Source organism: Anomaloglossus baeobatrachus, chromosome 4 (genome assembly GCF_048569485.1).
Source record: "Anomaloglossus baeobatrachus isolate aAnoBae1 chromosome 4, aAnoBae1.hap1, whole genome shotgun sequence".
Lineage (NCBI taxonomy): Eukaryota > Metazoa > Chordata > Amphibia > Anura > Aromobatidae > Anomaloglossus > Anomaloglossus baeobatrachus.
Window position 1 is genome coordinate 292,835,089 of NC_134356.1, and position 18,013 is coordinate 292,853,101.

The 18,013-nt window shown below is 41.6% G+C and overlaps 1 protein-coding gene across 2 annotated transcripts in view; it reads right to left on the minus strand.

Moving 5' to 3' along the window:
• Window positions 1–18,013, minus strand: part of CAPS2 (calcyphosine 2) — a 201,512-nt gene that overhangs the window by 11,700 nt on the left and 171,799 nt on the right. The window lies entirely within an intron of this gene.

Genomic DNA, 18,013 nt, shown 5'->3' on the forward strand with positions numbered 1-18,013 from the left:
CCCAGAGAGAGAGCCTCAGCACCACCTAATAAATAATTGGAAAACACTGTGCCATGTACCTAACAAGAACATCTGAACACCAACATAGTACAAATAAAGGCACCAGGTTTCAAAATAATAAATAATAATTGGCATGGACCTTGATTAATGCAAACAATACAATATTTATTAGATATAGGGTGGCAAAACACTCACATTTAAAATCATTTAAAAACAAACATACACAGTAAACACTGTCTCCTGCATGAATCAAACCTAGCACATACTCAAAGGATCCTGGGGATACAAACAATCTAGTCACTAATGGATCCTATCCCCCAATAGGGAGTTCAATATACTCTTACATATATACCCCATATACATTCAAGTGTGCCTGCATTGCACCTAATGGTTACTGGGAACCATGAGACTACCACTAAATATGTATATCAAGGCTAAAATAGCCAGGCATGAGTCTCAATAGTAACTACAAAAGATTACCAAGGCTACAATGCAAGGTTCAGGAGTCCCAGTGAAAAAACCTGACGCGTTGCGCCAGTCAAGTTGGCTTCATCAGGAGAATACCACCCTCCAATACTTGTGGGTCTATATAGATCAACCCCATAGCATGTTCGCCCTATCAGAGCACAGGAAAGATAATTATCCTAAGGTGAACCAGGTGTCCTACCAGACTGAAGTAAGGCATCTGTTTTATCCTTATAAGAAAATCTGATCCACATGGAGCTCCTCCATTGCCGAACGGCCAGGCAGGAATCCCTTGGTGATGGCCACTCCCCTTTCTTGTCACGTGGCCGCACGTCATAGTAGCGATCACGTGTCTGATACACAGCGCTGCTGCGCTGAACCAACTGCATGGTCGCTAGACAATAACATGGTGGAACGCAAACAAGCGTTTCACCGACCGAAAATGACATTATACATGAGCGGAAATGCAGCATTGAAGTGTGCTCACATGCAGTGCATCATTTTTAAACAGTCCCCCAGGTACAAATGCCGTGACAAAAGGTTCCACAGTGCAAAATAACCTGATTATACAGCATTAAAGGGTGCACACATACAGTCCATCGTTTTTGAAAAATCCCCCAGATACACATGTCACAAACAGCAGTTCCACAATACAGAATACCATCAATATTCAAATAAACTTACAATACCACATTCCACTTGATAAATTGTGATCAACCTGCGTGGAACTAAGTATAACTTTACATAATATTTTGAGCAACATAGATACAATATTTTTGCATATTTACAAATGGATTCAGATAATGCTGTTGTGTCCAAAGTACACTAAGCATTATTTATCAGCGCTGATATCACAAATTGATTTATTTTTTGTAAAACCCTGTAAATAATAAGTCCTCATTAATACCACCAGGATGCACACTGTTCAACTTATATATCCATCTGGATTCGCTACGCAGGAGAGCCGGTAAAACATCACCACCTCTAATAGACATCTGGATCTGTTCCAAACCCACAACATATGTGTTTCTGATTTTACAATTATGAACTTTGTGGTAATGCATAGCCACAGTAGAGATTTGTTTACCTTGTTTGATATGAGTATTAGCAAGGGATATATTAGATAGGTGCTGTTGTATCCGTTTCCGCAACTCCTGTGTAGTTTGGCCTACGTATATCAGTGGGCAAGGACACACCAAAGCATAAAGCACATTTTTAGATTGGCAGTTAATGTAGTCACATAATGGATATGTCTTCTGTGTGTTTGGGTGTACAAATTCATACAATGCTGGTGTAAAGGAACATATTGAACAGTTACCACATACGAATGAACCTGTTAAAGAAGACCCTGAAAGAACAAGCTTATTGACTTCAAAATCCAGAAGAGAGGACAATGTGGTACGCCTGGTAGCTATGTACAATGATCAATGGCGAGATCTTTATAAAATACTCAACAAAAACTGGAACATTCTCCACACAGAGACCAAATTGAAAGATATTATTCCTGCGACTCCAAAACTCACAGCTAGAAGAGCACGTAATTTGAGAGACTGAGTCATAGTCACTTTGTGCGACCCACTACTAGTCTGAATACAGGGTCTTTAACAGGTTCATTCGTATGTGGTAACTGTTCAATATGTTCCTTTACACCAGCATTGTATGAATTTATACACCCAAATACACAGAAGACATATCCATTATGTGACTACATTAACTGCAAATCTAAAAATGTGGTTTATTTGGTGTGTCCTTGCCCACTGATATACGTAGGCCAAACTACGCAGGAGTTGCGGAAATGGATACAACAGCACCTATCTAATATATCCCTTGCTAATACTCATCTCAAACAAGGTAAACAAATCTCTACTGTGGCTATGCATTACCACAAAGTTCATAATTGTAAAATCAGAAACACATATGTTGTGGGTTTGGAACAGATCCGGATGTCTATTAGAGGTGGTGATGTTGTACCGGCTCTCCTGCGTAGCGAATCCAGATGGATATATAAGTTGAACAGTGTGCATCCTGGTGGTATTAATGAGGACTTATTATTTACAGGGTTTTACAAAAAATAAATCAATTTGTGATATCAGCGCTGATGAATAATGCGTAGTGTACTTTGGACACAACAGCATTATCTGAATCAATTTGTAAATATGCAAAAATATTGTATCTATGTTGCTCAAAATATTATGTAAAGTTACACTTAGTTCCACGCAGGTTGATCAAAATGTATCAAGTGGAATGTGGTATTGTAAGTTTATTTGAATATTGATGGTATTCTGTATTGTGGAACTGTTGTTTGTGACATGTGTATCTGGGGGATTTTTCAAAAACGATGGACTGTATGTGTGCACCCTTTAATGCTGTATAATCAGGTTATTTTGCACTGTGGAACCTTTTGTCATGGCATTTGTACCTGGGGGACCGTTTAAAAATGATGCACTGCATTTCAGTACACTTCAATGCTGCATTTCCGCTCATGTATAATGTCATTTTCGGTCGGTGAAACGCTTGTTTGCGTTCCACCATGTTATTGTCTAGCGACCATGCAGTTGGTTCAGCGCAGCAGCGCTGTGTATCAGACACGTGATCGCTACTATGACGTGCGGCCACGTGACAAGAAAGAGGAGTGGCCATCACCAAGGGATTCCTGCCTGGCCGTTCGGCAATGGAGGAGCTCCATGTGGATCAGATTTCCTTATAAGGATAAAACAGATGCCTTACTTCAGTCTGGTAGGACACCTGGTTCACCTTAGGATAATTATCTTTCCTGTGCTCTGATAGGGCGAACATGCTATGGGGTTGATATATATAGACCCACAAGTATTGGAGGGTGGTATTCTCCTGATGAAGCCAACTTGACTGGCGCAACGCGTCAGGTTTTTTCACTGGGACTCCTGAACCTTGCATTGTAGCCTTGGTAATCTTTTGTAGTTACTATTGAGACTCATGCCTGGCTATTTTAGCCTTGATATACATATTTGGTGGTAGTCTCATGGTTCCCAGTAACCATTAGGTGCAATGCAGGCACACTTGAATGTATATGGGGTATATATGTAAGAGTATATTGAACTCCCTATTGGGGGATAGGATCCATTAGTGACTAGATTGTTTGTATCCCCAGGATCCTTTGAGTATGTGCTAGGTTTGATCCATGCAGGAGACAGTGTTTACTGTGTATGTTTGTTTTTAAATGATTTTAAATGTGAGTGTTTTGCCACCCTATATCTAATAAATATTGTATTGTTTGCATTAATCAAGGTCCATGCCAATTATTATTTATTATTTTGAAACCTGGTGCCTTTTTTTGTACTATGTTGGTGTTCAGATTTTCTTATTAGGTACATGGCACAGTGTTTTCCAATTATTTATTATGTGGTGCAGAGGCTCTCTCTCTGGGTTGTTGACTTGGCAGTTTCTGCTGAGCCTTTGGGCACACCATTATAGTGTTACCATGTATTAATGTATATTTTGGTATTGTGTATATGATATTTGGTTATTTAATAATGGCTTTGGACCTTGATGCTAGAGAGGCAGGATGGAAGGATAAATCTATGGCTATTTTTCAGGTTAAGGATACACCAGGTACTATGTCTCAGAACAGTGATTTTCAAGCGGTTGCCAGCAATTTAACTAATTTACATAAGAAATACACCCGGGTGTGGTGGAATGTTAACAGTTTGGAGGAGTATTTAGAGCTATCAATCATTCCTCGGGGTCTTAGAGTCCAAATATTTCCGGCCTGGGAGGCGGATGAGAAATTTAAAAGCACTTGGGAATCAGGATTGGTTCAATGTTCACAGATCCTGATGAAGTTACTTATAGAGCAGGACAGGCTTGTTCTTGGACAAATCAAGGAAAATATTCATAATTGTAATAGAGAAATTAATAGTTTTGATCAGGATAATTTAGTGAAACCACTTTTGATCAAGCTGGAAAATATTATAGAAACCTATGAAAAGAACATTAATTAAGGGAAGAAATCTAAATTTAATAGAGACAAACAGGACTTTGAGACCCAGGTGGCTTACAGGTGGTCCCATTCTGGAAACAAACGTTTCAAACCTGGCTCCACACAAGATAAAAATAAGGAGACAAACATGTCTGCGTCGAGTGATTTTTTTATCTACGGACGTCAGCGATTAAGACAGCGGACAAGACGTGGAGGGTGCAAGTGGAAGAGACGTCAGAACCCTGAGAAGCAGAAACTTCCCCATGACAACATCTTATTTCCGGAGAAGGAACAAACAGAATCGAACACGATAGAACCAAGTGCTGAACTGACTGATGACCTGCAAATAATCAACTTAACGGATTATCAACTTTCTCCCATTAAGAGGTCAGTCCTAGAGAAGGGTTTCACTTTTTCACCTACAAATAGATTGGACAAATTTGTCTTTATTAAAGATATCTACTTATTTTGTAGAAACTTAACTTTCAAATTATTGTACCACCAACCTGATTTGGCCAGTCATTTGCCAGACAATGAACAACAAGTCTTCAGAGAACTTCTTGATCTATTGAAAGAAAGTGAGAACCCTTCAGGTAGGAGACCTTTTGATAGACGATTGCCTTCACAAGCTACACCTTCCCTTGTTTTATCTCCTGCAATCCAATCCTTTTTCAGAGTGATGGTATATGACGTGCAGAATTTGATTCCAAATACACGACAGATCACTAACATCTCGAAGGAACAGAGAGAAGCAATATGACAACTCAGTGAGCATAAGGAGTTTATTATAAGGGAAGCCGATAAAGGAGGTAACATCGTCCTTTGGCCTGTTTGCCAGTACCTTGCAAAAGCAAAAAGACAGTTATGTAATCCTCTTGTCTATGTTGCTCTTCCATCAGATCCGACATGTGTATTCAAGAAGAAGGTTGATCGCATCATTGAAACAGCTTTTACGCAAGATATCATTGATAAAGGTGAGAGGAATTTTTTACCACTTTTAAACCCATCACCCCCACCTTTTTATCTGATACCAAAAGTGCACAAATCTTTGGTTACCCCTCCGGAAAGGCCGATAGTAGCTGGTATTGGTAGTCTGAATGAACGCATATGTGAATATATTGATTATTTCTTACAACCGAAGGTTCAAAGACTCCAATCCTATACTAGAGATACTATGCACTTATTACAAAAGCTTCAAGATCTGATTTTGCCATCCAACTCCACACTAATTACATTAGATGTGGAGGCGTTATATACTAGCATCCCACACGTTTTGTGCTGCAATGCGGTTAAATTCTTTCTTGGGGACAGTGAAGGATCTTGCGAACCTCATAACAATTTTTTATTGGATTTACTGTTTTTTGCTCTACACCACAATTTCTTTGTTTTTGACCGTACTTATTGTAAGCAGGTATCAGGCACTGCGATGGGTGCACGTTGTGCCCCATCTTATGCAAATTTATTTTTGGGGTGGTGGGAGGTACATCAGGTTTACCCTTATAGCAAGTTCTCACAATTCGTGAGTGGTTGGTATAGATACATAGATGATATCCTGTTGATTTGGTTAGGACCCATTGATGTAGGGTTGCAGTTCATTGAGGAACTAAATATCAATATGTACAGTATAGTACTGACCCACTCAATGGGCAAGACTGTTGATTTTTTGGATGTCAAAATATCTATGGAAAACAATAAGATATCAACTACGCTTTTTCGGAAAACTACAATGACCAACAATCTGCTACATTATTCTAGTTTTCACCCCCAACACCTTAAGAAAGGCATACCGTACGGACAATTTATCAGAACCAAAAGAAACTGTAGTAATGAACACGATTTTTGTTCACAGGCAGAGATACTGGCAAAGAGGTTGAATAGGAGAGGATATCCCAAACAGGTCATCAGTCAGGCTTTTGCACGGTCTATGGAAATAGAAAGAACAAGCTTATTGACTCCAAAATCCAGAAGAGTGGAGAATGAGGTACGCCTGGTAACTACGTACAATGATCAATGGCGAGATCTTTATAAAATACTCAACAAAAACTGGAACATTCTCCACACAGAGACCAAATTGAAAGATATTATTCCTGCGACTCCAAAACTCACAGCTAGAAGAGCACGTAATTTGAGAGACTGTTTGAGTCATAATCACTTTGTGCGACCCACTACTAGTCTGAATACAGGGTCTTCTTTAACAGGTTCATTCGCATGTGGTAACTGTTCAATATGTTACTTTACACCAGCATTGTATGAATTTGTACACCCAAATACACAGAAGACATATCCATTATGTGACTACATTAACTGCCAATCTAAAAATGTGGTTTATTTGGTGTGTCCTTGCCCACTGATATACGTAGACCAAACTACGCAGGAGTTGCGGAAACGGATACAACAGCACCTATCTAATATATCCCTTGCTAATACTCATCTCAAACAAGGTAAACAAATCTCTACTGTGGCTATGCATTACCACAAAGTTCATAATTGTAAAATCAGAAACACATATGTTGTGAGTTTGGAACAGATCCAGATGTCTATTAGAGGTGGTGATGTTGTACCGGCTCTCCTGCGTAGCGAATCCAGATGGATATATAAGTTGCACAGTGTGCATCCTGGTGGTATTAATGAGGACTTATTATTTACAGGGTTTTACAAAAAAATAAATCAATTTGTGATATCAGCGCTGATAAATAATGCTTAGTGTACTTTGGACACAACAGCATTATCTGAATCCATTTGTAAATATGCAAAAATATTGTATCTATGTTGGTCAAAATATTATGTAAAGTTACACTTAGTTCCACGCATGTTGATCAAAATTTATCAAGTGGAATGTGGTATTGTAAGTTTATTTGAATATTGATGGTATTCTGTATTGTGGAACTGCTGTTTGTGACATGTGTATCTGGGGGATTTTTCAAAAACGATGGACTGTATGTGTGCACCCTTTAATGCTGTATAATCAGGTTATTTTGCACTGTGGAACCTTTTGTCACGGTATTTGTACCTCGGGGACTGTTTAAAAATGATGCACTGCATGTGAGCACACTTCAATGCTGCATTTCCGCTCATGTATAATGTCATTTCCGGTAGGTGAAACGCTTGTTTGCGTTCCACCATGTTATTGTCTAGCGACCATGCAGTTGGTTCAGCGCAGCAGCGCTGTGTATCAGACACGTGATCGCTATTATGCGTCGGGTTTTTTCACTGGGACTCCTGAACCTTGCATTGCAGCCTTGGTAATCTTTTGTAGTTACTATTGAGACTCATGCCTGGCTATTTTAGCCTTGATATACATATTTAGTGGTAGTCTCATGGTTCCCAATAACCATTAGGTGCAATGCAGGCACAATTGAATGTATATGGGGTATATATGTAAGAGTATATTGAACTCCCTATTGGGATATAGGATCCATTATTGACAAGATTGTTTATATCCCCAGGATCCTTTGAGTATGTGGTAGGTTTGATCCATGCAGGAGACAGTGTTTACTGTGTATGTTTGTTTTTAAATGATTTTAAATGTGAGTGTTTTGCCACCCTATATCTAATAAATATTGTACTGTTTGCATTAATCAAGGTCCATGCCAATTATTATTTATTATTTTGAAACCTGGTGCCTTTTTTTGTACTATGTTGGTGTTCAGATCAACTTGGGCCTCAGCAATCTCAGATTCAACCTTGGTACTTAGCGCTGACATCACCACTCCCTTCTGAACGATGGGAATAGGTTCCTCACAAAGTCTGTACCTTTTTTTCGTCATTTCACTCAGTGGTCTTGTTATGGCAGAGACATTTTTAATAAACTTCCTGTAATAATTTGCAAACCCGAAGAAATGTTGCAGAGCCTTAAGATTTTCAGAATGGTCCCATTTTAATATAGTCTGTAACTTTGTGATCCATACTAAAGCCAGAAGCAGAAATTATGTAACTTAAAAAACGGAAGGTTCTAAACGGCGAAAATACACTTTTCTAATTTTGCTACAACTTATTCTTTCTGAGAATTTGCAAAACCTGTTTAACATGTTTCATATGAGACCCCAAATCCTGTGAATATATGACAATGTCATCCAGGTAAATGATCACAAATTTCCCTAATAGAAGAGCAATTACATCATTAACAAAGTACTGAAAAACTGCAGGTGCGATTGTCAGACCAAACGGCATCACCAAATTTTCAAAGTGACCCTCTTGTGTATTGAATTCTGTCTTCCACTCATTCCCTGTCGCACCCGAATCAGATTATATACCACCCCAAGATCGAATTTGGAAAACCATTTAGCACCGACAATCTGCTTTTATAAGTCCAGGTTGATAGGCATAGGATAATCATACCATAATCTAGTTAAGTTTCCGGAAATCCAGACAGGGATGCAATCCACCATCATTCTTTTTGAAAAAGAAGAAACAAGCAGCCACAGGGGTCGAAGATCGCCTAATGTGTCCATTAACCAAAATCTCCGTTATACACTCTTTTAGAGCAGGTCTCTCAGGACCGGACAGATTAAGCAGTCTGCATTTGGGCAACGTAGCCCCTGGCTTCAACCTTATGGTGCAGCCATATGATCTTTTCGGTGGCAACTCCTAACAAATCTTCTCAGAGAACACATCACCAAATCTGAGAGGATCCAGAAGACTAGTGGTTCTCGCCAAGATACAGATCCTAGACAGTGTTCATTACAGTAAGAGCTCCATTTAATTATTTCCTGAGTTTTCCAGTCAATGATAAGGTTATGTAATGCAAACCAAGGGAAGCCTAAAGCGGGCTTTACACGCTACGATATCGTTAATGAATTATCGTCGGGGTCACGGTGTTTGTGACGCACATCCGGCGTCATTAACGATATCTCAGTGTGTGACACTTATGAGTGACCTTAAACGATCGCAAAAGCAGTCAAAATCGTTTGCCGCGGAGAGGTTGTCCTGAAACAAAAATCGTTTTCTGCTTATTAGCGATGTTGTTCCCTGTTCCTGCGGCACCACACATCGCTGTGTGTTACACCGCAGGAGCGACGAACATCTCCTTACCTGCCTCCACTGGCAATGCGGAAGGAAGGAGGTGGGCGGGATGTTACGTCCCTCTCATCTCCGCCCCTCCGCTTCTATTGGACGCCTGCCATGTGACGTGGCTGTGACGCCGCACGAACCGCCCCCTTAGAAAGGAGGCGGTTCGCCGGCCAGAGCGACGTCCCAGGGCAGTTAAGTGCGTGCCTCGGAGCAGTCCCCAAAGATATAGATAGCCCCCCACATGTAAAGACTATGGTGATATAGCAAAACACAATACGTAGTTAGAGAATAGATTCAGCAAAGATGAGGTCCAAACTATCTGCAGAGGAAAGGATAACAGAGACTTATGAAAGACATTGTGAATCTTGAAAGTCTCTGGGAGAGCCAAACGGAAAGAAACAGGATTATTATCTCCAAAATCCAATAAACCTTGGCTTATATTTCGGAGAAGAAACCTTCATAGGAACTTGTCTGGAAGACAACCAGACCAAGTCCCCAACCTTAAACGGGGACCCACAGTCCTACGCCGGTTGGCAAACCTTGGGCATTTTCCTGGGAATGGGACAATTTATCCACCACTTGATCCCAAATTTGCTGCATTTTCACTACTGCAGAATCAACACCCAGGCAGGCTGAAGCCTCCATCTGCCCCCCAAAAAAAACTGAGGATGAAACTCGAAAATGCAAAAGAAAGGAGATATCAAAGTGGCCGAACTAGCTGTATTATTAAGAGCAAACAGCCAAAGACAAAAAAGAAACCCAGTCATCCAGATCGGACGACACAAAACATCTCAAATAGATTTCCAAAGTCTGATTTGTCCTCTCAGTCTGTCCATTGGTCTGAGGATGAAACGCGGAGAAGGACAACTCAATTGCCAGCCTAGAACAAAAAGCTCTCCAAAATCTAAACACAAACTGGACTCCCCTGTCAGACACAACGTTCTCAGGAATACCATGCAAATGAACCACCTGACGAAGAAACAAAGGCACCAACTCCGAAGCTGATGGCAACTTAGGCAGAGGCACCAAATGAATCATTTTGGAAAATCTATCACAGATCACCCAAATAACCGTCATCCCCTGAGAAACAGGGAGATCGGAAATAAAATCCATTGAGATGTGAGTTCATGGTCTCTTAGGTACCAGCAAGGGCAATAACAGTCCACTAGAATGAGAACAACAAGGCTTGGATCTTGAACAAAACCCACAAGATTGCACAAAACTCCTCATATCACAAGATAGAGAAAGCCATCAAAAAGACCTACTCACCAAATCCCTAGTGCCAAAAATCCCAGGATGACCAACCACACAGAACAATGAATTTCAGACATCACTTTACTCCTCCATTGGTCAGGAACATACAATTTCCCCACAGGACATCTTTCAGGTTTGTTGTCCTGTAATTCCTCAAGGGCAAGTCTCAAATCAGGTGAAATTGCGGAGAGAATCACTCCCTCATGCAGGATGGTAGCAGGCCACACACAACTAGAAGTAGCCGTGGGGCGTGCCTACAATGACCTGGTCGTTCGACACAGCCGGATAACTAAATATTCTTACAGAGAGAAATATTAGAAAAGCTAATCTGCCTCGGAGCAGTCCCCAAAAATATAGATAGTCCCCCCCACATGTAAAGACTACGGTGATATAGGAAAACATAATACGTAGCTAGAGAATAGATTCAGCTAAGATGAGGCCCAAACTATCTGCAGAGGAAAGGATAGGAAACAGCACTGACTGCAGGCGTTAAAACCCTAGTAAATACCAGCCCGCCTGATATTGAAAAATACTTAGCCTACACAGGCTCTCCCCTACTATATCAGTACTCTGGTGTTACTGGGGTCCAAGAAAAACACTGATATAGAGGAGGGACTGAAATTAGTACCAAGCATTACAAAACACAATACATAGCAGAACATGGAGTAAGGTACACAGATACTCCCAGCAGGGAATGATCCAACTCCACCAAGAACTCCACACAAGCAAAATAACAAGAAAGTGAAAACCATAGCAGGAGGTACAAAGACCAACTTATCTGAGAGGAGTTCTGGTAGACACAGAGAAAAGGGCTAGTTTCAGAATGTCATTAGCACACAGGAGATACAATGAGCACCGGCAAGGAACAGGAGGAAACTACTCAGTTATACAGGCCCAATCCGAATGGCCTGATTGCCAATCCTCCTCAGCTGTCTGTTTCCCATTCAGCAAGTCAACTGCACTACCAGCACTGACCAAAAGAGGGAGCCCCAAGCTGGAATCTAATTCAAGTTTATTCACAACACCTAACACTATTTGTGCAGGAAGGTCTTTGAGCACATAACACGATATGAGCGCTTAATCGAATACCCCTATGCGGAGGTCTAGACCCTGTAAACACTCTATAAAGACCCCTTGGAACAGATGTGACGAATGAATGGCAAACATCTGGACAGGACTACATAACTCATTCACCTTTAATCCTGAAGAGTGAGCAAACTACAATCAGCTGGCTTGCAAAGATTAACTCTTGCTAACCTGATCATTATTTAGCCCACAGCTGGTTGACTCCCAAGCCTGCCTGTTTAACTCAGAAACAGCAGAGAAACCATAGTGTGGAGTGTCAGAATCTGCAGTGTGAACAGCATTTGATGCTGCCATGACACTCGGCGCATTTTGAGGAAAACTCGTGTGACACTTCCTACCTGCCACAAGACTGGTAGCGTGATATAATGGACAAGCTACGCCAGAAGCAGCCATCTATGGAGCCAATAGTCAGGGGTTGACGAAGACGTTGTGTAGGGAGCCAAAGTTGACGAACCAAATCCTTGAAGGATGAAATTGGCAACAGATCCGCATGAATAGAAGAGCTGCCCCAGAAAAAGACCTCTCTCCCCAGGACAAGGTCTTGGTCAAAAGTTTTGGACGTCAATCATTCCTACCTAAGGTCATCTCTTCAACCAACCCTAGGAGCTGGGGTTATGTAGGCCTTACAGGACACTGACAGACATAATGCCCTTTGCCTCCACAGTATATGCACATGTTCTCTTTATAACTTCACTATTGCTCTCGTATAGAAAGTTGGGCCTGTCCGAATTGCATTAGCTCTATAGCAGCAAGGGGTACAAGAAGGCAGAAGCCTGCTTGGGTGGTTCTTAAACACAAAGATTCTTGCGCCTGTTCCTAGCCACAATCATGGAAATGGAGGAAGATTCTACAAACCATGCGTATCAGGTCACCAAGGGAAGAAGGTAGATCTCTGCTAATTCATCTTTAATAGGGCTGGACAGGCCCTGCCAGAAGCTCACCACCAGGGCTTCTACACTCAAGCCAGCTATGCAGCTAGAGTACTAAAGCATAAAGCATACTGCTGAGCCACTGAGTCTGAGTCCTGTATCAGTCAGCAGGGACTAGACAGCAGAAGAGGTGTGGCCAGGGTCCTCTAAAACTGCACAAAACTTCTCCAGAAACCACACAAAATTGTGGGTCTCTGGACTTCCAAATGGGATTTGCCCAAGCGAGGGCTTAATCAGACAGGACAGAAACCATAAACGCAATGTTAGCATGGTCTAAAGTAAATAGATAAAGTGTAGTGAGTAGAATGGATCCGGCACTGGTTAGTAAACTGCAACTCTCCCTGGGATCTCAATCATAGTGGGACGGAAGTGGCAGCTGAAGCTTAGCTGCGCCACCAGCCAATGGAGCCTTCAGCGGTTCTCCTAGCTAGCCAGACTTGAGAGAGGATGGCTCGAAAAGGACAAGTTGGAAACTGAGGTGGACAAATCCTGCACCTCTATAGCCACCACAATAATTGCTTGCATCAGCTGCCTTATAAATCCACTTCCGACAGCTAATTGGCCAGAGCAGCAACACTCATAGGACGCAAGTGATTACCCTCCTGCAGAGTCTGACTACACCTTACTACAGCTGGGTGGAGACTCTGTAGCAACAGTGAGATGCATCAGTGCTGGATGTGTTGCCAGAATCAACTCAAGAGGCGATCTGACATTAAGAGGAGCAAAGCGGTGTTTACCAGCCGTGTGAGTCACAGGTGTGACAGCACAACATAATCATAAAGTTTACAACTCCTGGCACTCTAGCTAATCTCCCTGGACGTAGACAGCAGAGAAAAAATTGATGAAAGGTTGCAATGCAGGATAGTCCGCATGGTGGATAAGCTGACCTGCAGGTTCAGGGTGCATCAGTGTCAGTGCAAACTATTTGTCGTTATTTGAATGAAATGAAACGCTATGGCAGAAGATCCAGAGAATCCCACTTGTGACACAAAAACATAAAAAAGCTAGACTGCAGTTTTCCAAAATGTATGTGAGTAAGCCATAATCCTTCAGGGAAAGTATCTTGTGGACAGATGAGACCAAGATTGAGCTTTTTGGTAAAGCACATCATTTTACTGTTTACCGAAAACGAAGCCTACAAGGAAAAGAATACAGGACCTACTATGGTGGAGGTTCAAAGATATTTTGGGGTTGCTTTGCTGCCTCTTGGTACCTTGACTGTGTGCAAGGCATCATAAAATGAAGAATACCAAAGGATTGTGGGTCGCAATGTACTGCCCACAGTAAGAATGCTGGGTTTGCGACCTATGTCTTGAGTCTTTCAGAGGAGAATGACCCCAAAAAAACTTCAAGAACCACCCGGAAATGGATGGAAACCAAACGCTGGAGCGTTCTGAAGTGTCCATTGTACACCTATGGAGAGATCTTAAAACTGCTGTTGGGAGATGGCACCCTTCAAATATGAGAGACAATGAGCAGTTTTCAAAAGAAGTGTGGTGCAAAATTCCAGTTGAGAGACGTATAAGAAGATTGTTGATGATTATATGAAGCAATTGATTGCATTATTTATTCCAAAGGGTGTGCAACCAAATATTAAGCTGTAAATTGACAGTGCCAACAATATTGTCGAGCCCATTTTTGGGTGCAAATATGCCAATTTGCCTTTTTTCTTTGTTTTTATTTCTTATTTTTCTTGCATTGTTCCAATACACACAGAAAATAGACATGTGTATAACAAAACATGTGTAATTGCATTAATTTTCTGGGAAAAACACTTCTTTTTTGGAACAATTTCCAGGGTGGCATCACTTTTGGCCACGAATACGTATTAAAATAGACATAAATAATTGTTAGTTGGTTACATACCCTAACTTTAAAAATTATACGCTATATAATGCATCACTTTTCTAATACAGCAGACTAGCCTGGGGTGCACATTAGAAAAGTCAATAAATGGCAACTGTGGTTATAGATTAAAAATTAGATTTAGCACATAAGTATTTTCGCCAGATAGTATTCCTTTGAGCATAACTCCTTTAACTGATGATGTCTGCAAAGCGCTGTGCAAATTAATGGGGCTATATAAATGAGGAACATGACTACATAAATTACCGCTATTTCTCATTGTCCTTTAGTATTTAGAATAAAAATATCTTACTGTATGATAAAGCCATAAATTAAATGGTTATCAAATATTTTGCTCCTTTAGTAGCAGCTGTGCTAGGCAGTACTCTGTCTAATTCAAGTGTGTTTTCAACAAGTGTGCTATATCCATTGTCTTACTATGTTCTATAAGAGTTTATAAGAGGGATTCATTTAGATTAATTCCTTTTACATTTATACTCATAAGTAGTTGAGGGAGGACTGGCGGCTTAAAGGGGGTATCCACTAGTTGGACAATCCTTTCTCAAACTGTATGTTTTCCCCATTTATAATAATAACACTTATACTCACCTCCGGAGCCGTTCCAGTAGTACTGGCACTATTTCTCTCGACATTGCCTAACTGTATTATGTCACACGATCCTGACAGTCAATCAGTCACCGCTGCAGTGTCTGCGCCATCAGAGGTATCACATACCTCCGGAGGAAGAGAGAACAGCTGTGCTCATTTCCTCCGGATGTGAGCGTTTTGTCTGAAGGCATCGAAAGTGAAGTGATGGCTGGTTTGCAGCCGGGATCGCGTGATGTCACACAGTTACGTGATCTCAGGAGAGACAATGCCGGCACCGCTAGAAAGGCGCTGGTACTGGAGGTGAGTATCACTTTTATCATTTTAAATGGGGGACATGTACGGATTGAACGGGGTTGTCCGAGTAGTGGATAACCCCTGTGAGGCAGCGGCTTCTCAGAGCCAGTCAAGTGAGGCAGTGACCCAGGTACTTGTTCACACTTAAGGCTGCTTTACACTCAACGATATCGCTAGCAATCTCGTTAGCGATGTGACACGCCCAGATCGTTGTTACGATTTGCCGAGATCGCTCATAGGTCGTTTTGTAGCGGTCACACGTACACATCTCACACACGACGCTACATCGTTCAGAGATATATTGCTTGACCAAGGCGGTCATGTGGATGTTGTTTGTCATTGGCAGGGTGTCAAACGTAGCAATATATCTGCTGCGTTCCAAACGACGAACAATATTTTGAAACTGAATGACGTGTCAACGATCAACGATTTTCACCCTATTTGCGATCGTTCGGAGTCGCACGTAGGTGTCACATGCAACGATGTCGCTAACGATGATGGAAGTGCGTCACGAAAACCGTGACCCCGACGACATATCGTCAGATAAATCGTAGCGTGTAAAGCGGCCTTAACAGTCTTTTTAATCACACCACACAAGTGTGACAGACCTGGAAACCCGGAACGCAGCGGTTCACATATGTGCATTCCAATAAATGCCCAGCTCACCTCCTGCGTGGCTGCACAAATCCTGGGTGCAGGGGTTCAATTATAATGTCCAGGTTTCTCAGTGCTGGCCTGTGTTTGCTCCACACAGCACCTGCAGCTCCAATAGCCTGGATTTCAAGTGAGACACACCCTGCTCTGTTCTGCAGGATTAAATGTATTTCCCTGGACATGAGCCTGTTGCAAGACCCGGACTGGAGGGAGAGTTCTGTCCCACTGCCAAACCTACAGAACTTGCCAAAAATAAAAGCCCTAACCGGTTTAATTAAACAAAATACTTGGTCAAATATCTTGACCAAGTTCACACTCTTATTTTGTGTTGCACACACACCGGTGACTGTGACTACAACACACTCCAGCAGGTCTCACAAGGTCTCCAAGAACATTCTGGGGGAAACATAGCGCTCTTCATATATGACACCTGTCACTGCCTCACACCCCTTTAAGTTTATTTTATCCAAACATTGAGATTATACTATATGGAGCGCTGTTCATTTAGGCACATTGAGATTATACTATATGGAGCGCTGTTCATTTAGGCTAACACCAGTTCTCTATTTTACACACTGCATTCTGTAGTACTTGTTTATCTATTTAGCAATCCGTCTGAGGAAGGTTACATTGTTAAACCGAAACATCAGAATAATCTGTTGGATTGTGTTCTAATAAAGCTATTATTCCTTCCTTGCACAATTGGAGTGTCGGATTTCTTCCTGTACAGTATATTCGGTACGCCATTATAAAAAAATGATCTTGTTCCATACTGTATAATTATGAACTGCACATTGCTACTATTTCCAGAAACAGATCGTTTTACTGTTGACTTTTTGTATAACAACTGGAATCGTCTTTTGTGTATGTTGTATTGATTGGTATTTATTTCAGATAGAGGTGTATTATGTTCCCCTCTACATCCTGAAAGATCAGTATCGTACCAAATTAATGGCTGTTACTGAGCGAGTCAAATTTACACACACAAAAAAAAAAAATCAATATTCATTCACCAGATGGCTGGTAATACAATTAAAATGAATTACAAGTTAAAATTGTAAAAAAAATAAATAAAAGATAATAATAACTTTTATTTACTTATTTTTAAACAAATAATCTATTCAAGAATTCTAAGTATTAAAAGGGTCCCCCATTTATGTATTAATCTTTAAAATCACTTTCTATTATAACTTTCTGCTTCTTTATTCTCTGCCTGGATACAGTGTATAGAAGCCGCCTCACCAATGGGGGGCTCAGGAGGATGCCCATTGTCACAGACGTAAGGGTCTCACACAGTTATGGCATGGCAAGGGGAAAACTCATTTGAAGAGAATCTATCACGAAGCTTTCAATACCCAATCTGAGAGCAGCATAATGTAGGGTAAGAGTTGCATCCCTCAGCTGTCGGGGTTTATCATGGCTGTGTGTCAAAATAAGGCTGGAGTCACACACTTGTGCGAGTCTCGCATCGCGTCGCCTGGCAGCCACACACTCAACTGACAGGAACGTCCATTTGTATGTATATCTATGCAGCTGCACACTCGTGTCCGGAGAGTGTGTGACTGCCAGGTGATGCGATGCGAGACTCGTGCGAGCACACCATAATGCCGGAGTCACACACTTGCGCGAGTCTCGCATCGCATCACCCGACAGTCGCACACTCTCCTGACAGGAGCGTGCATCTGCATGAATTTCTGTGCAGCTGCACGCTTGTGTTCGGAGAGTGTGCAGCGATGCCAGGTGAGATACTCCTGTGAGTCATACGGTTCTTGTGAACGCACCGTAAGGTCAGAGTCACACTTGTGCAAGTCTCGCATCACATCACCGGCACGGCTGACGCTCTCCAGACATGAGCGTGCAGTTGCATAGAACTACATGCAGCCAACCCGCTCCTGTCAGGAGAGTGTGCGGC